This window comes from Setaria viridis, chromosome 4 (genome assembly GCF_005286985.2).
Source record: "Setaria viridis chromosome 4, Setaria_viridis_v4.0, whole genome shotgun sequence".
In the NCBI taxonomy this organism is placed as follows: Eukaryota; Viridiplantae; Streptophyta; class Magnoliopsida; order Poales; family Poaceae; genus Setaria; species Setaria viridis.
This window is the reverse complement of record NC_048266.2, coordinates 8,286,888-8,290,160: the sequence shown is the minus strand read 5'-3', so window position 1 is coordinate 8,290,160 and position 3,273 is coordinate 8,286,888.

Sequence of the window (3,273 nt, the reverse complement as noted above, 5' to 3'; positions counted from 1 at the left end):
CTCGGCTATTGGATCTATCATGTATGCAATGATAAGTACTCGCCCAGATGTTTCATATGCGCTGAGTATGACAAGCAGGCACCAATCTGATCCAGGTGAGAGTCACTGGACAGCGGTGAAAAACATTCTTAAGTACTTGAGAAGGACTAAAGATATGTTCCTCGTCTATGGAGGTGAGGAGGAGCTCGTTGTAACAGGTTACACCGATGCTAGTTTTCAAACCGACAGAGATGATTCAAAGTCACAATCAGGATTTGTGTTCACGCTAAATGGTGGTGCTGTTAGTTGGAAGAGTTCCAAGCAGGAGACAGTGGCCGATTCTACGACAGAAGCCAAGTACATCGCGGCTTCGGAAGCCGCGAATGAGGGTGTTTGGATAAGGAATTTCCTCATTGAGCTTGGTGTGTTCCCAAATGCGTCCAGCCCATTGAATCTCTACTGTGATAATAATGGGGCAATTGCGCAAGCAAAGGAGCCAAGGAACCACCAGAAGAACAAACACATAATGCGGCGATTTCATCTCATTCGAGACTTCGTTAACCGGGGTGAGATCAAGATATGCAAAATACACACGGATCTGAACATTTCTAATCCGTTGACAAAACCACTCTCGCAGGCTAAGCATGATGCGCATGTAAGAGCTATGGGTATTAGGTACCTTCTAGATTGACTCTAGTGCAAGTGGGAGACTGTTGGAGGTATGCCCTAGAGGCAATCATAGAGATGATGATATTCCATTTGTATCCATGATTTGTATATTGTGTTCTTTGAATATCCATTAAAGGCTACTTGAATTGATTTGCAATTATGTGAATTGTATGTGAAACTCTTTACTTGTATGGTTATTCTAAAGTTGTCCCTAGTCGGAGTTCATGTAAGGACACACATGAATATTAGACTAGCACATGTATTAGTTGATGACTATGTTTCACAAGTCATTGACATGGAGATGTTGAATTAATAATGTGGACACATGTGGAGACATGTGTTAGGACTGACCCAACACGAGAAGTAGTTCTCTCTTTAAACAACATATACGCTTTGTCCCTAGACCGGAGATTGTCGCATGTATTCTAGATGTGGATCGACCTACTTAGGGGCTATCAAACGCTACGCCGTAACAGGGTAGTTATAAAGGTAGCTTTCAGGTTTGTCAAGAAGCATGCTATGAGACATGGTCAATCAAGATGGGATTTGCCCCTCTCTGATTGAGAGTGATATCTCTGGGCCCCTCGAGTGATCGGATCCGAAAATGCATGGTCATGCTACGTACGGTTAAGAGTTAACCTACAAAGGGATTCCGAATCACAGGATCGAGAAAGAGCGGTCGGCTTGAAGCTAGACCAAATATCGTGAGGCAAAGGGAATAGCATGTATATTATGTTGTGATGGTTTGTCTGATATGATCTTCGTGTGCGTATAGGAGTTGGCACGTCTTGCTAGAGGCCGCTACCGACTATTGGGCCGAGTAGGAGTACTCGGGCCATGTCTATACGTATCCGAACCCATAGGGTCACACACTTAAGGGGCTGGAAGCCCAATTCGGATCTGATCCGAGTTGGATTAGGTTTAGAAGTACTAATGGGCCTCGGACCCAGAGGCCCGTCAGGAACCTCTATAAATAGAGGCATGGGGGCGCCCTAGGGTTTACACCTTTTTAGCGAAACTCATCTGCCGCGCCTCCCACGCCCTCGCCTGTTGCAACTCACAGATCTAGCAGTCCGGCTTGCGACACTTCCTCCCTGCACGTGTGGATACCTTGGAGGTGTTGCACCTGCAGCACTTTGACGAGCCGCCGACGAGCCACGACGAGCCGCTGACGAGCCACGACGAGCCGACGACGAGCCGCGGCACGAGGGCGATCGTGCTGCACGTGGACGAGCTGCTGAGGAGCTGCTGGACGTTGACGTGATCGACTACGAACGACTACGTGATCGTCTTCACTGCATCAACGCATATCTACATATTCCGCACCAGTAGTGCGTCGAGTGGTAATCCCGTGATCCTTATTTGGCAGTTCTTCCTGGTTTTACGCGGTAGAAATTTTGATTTGCGCTAGTGTAGCCTACCTCGTATCCCAACAAAGGAGAAGAAGAATTTTACTCTACGTGCCATGCTACTTTGGACAATAAACAATTTTCCTGCATACGCGATGTTATGTGGTTGGAGCACCAAAGGTAGGTTTGCTTGTCCTTATTGTCACAGGGATACTGATTACTTGTGGTTAAAATTGGGTTCAAAGCATTGCTACATGGGGCATCACCGTTTTTTGCCTACAAACCACAAGTGGCGAAGGAACAAGAGCAGCTTTAATAACAAGGTTGAAATGAGGGAGACTCTAGTGCCGCTCAATGGTGAACAAGTAGTGCAGAGGTACTAGAGTTTTGAGCAAGTCACTTTTGGAACTACTACTTTGAGGAAGAGGAAGCAGCGTGATGAAGATACTAGATGGCACAACTGGAGGAAGAAGAGTATTTTTTTATCTTCCTTACTGGGAATCATTGCTTATACGTCATAATCTAGATGTGATGCATATTGAGAAGAATATTTATGAGAGCTCGCTTGGGACTTTGCTTGGTTTAGTCGGTAAATATAAGGACAGTGAGAATCCTTGACTTGATCTGCAAGAATTGGGTATAAGGAAGGATCAACATCCATTGCTTGAGAAAGGTAAATACACTTTGCCACTAGTGTTGTACTCATTAGGTGATTCTGAAAAGAAAATTATGTGCAAATTTCTAGAAGGTGTTAAGATGCCTGATGGTTATCCTCTAATATCAGGAGATGTGTTGATGTCAATGGTTGCAAGGTTGCTGGACTTAAAAAGTCATGACTACCATGTTATATTACAAAAACTCTTACCCTTGGTGGTACGCCACATATTGCCTGAAGATGTAGTGATCCTATTGATCGAGCTCAATAGGCTTTTTAACTCAATATGTTCAAAGGAGCTTGAGAATTCTGAAGTTGAAGAACTTAACAATTCAATTGGATAGACCCTTTGTCGGCTTGAGATGATATTTCCTCCAACATTTTTTGATATTATGATGCACTTACCAGTTCATATTGCTTGGGAGGCTGGACTTGGAGGCCCTGTTTGCTATAGATGCATGTATCCAGTTGAGAGGTACCTACGTACCCTCAAAGGCTATGTGAGGAACAAAGCATGCCCAGAAGGGTCAATAGTAGAGGGATATATCTCGAAGGAGTGCCTTACATTCTGTTCTTGGTTCTTTGAAGATGTTAGTACAAAGTTGAATCTGCCAGATCATC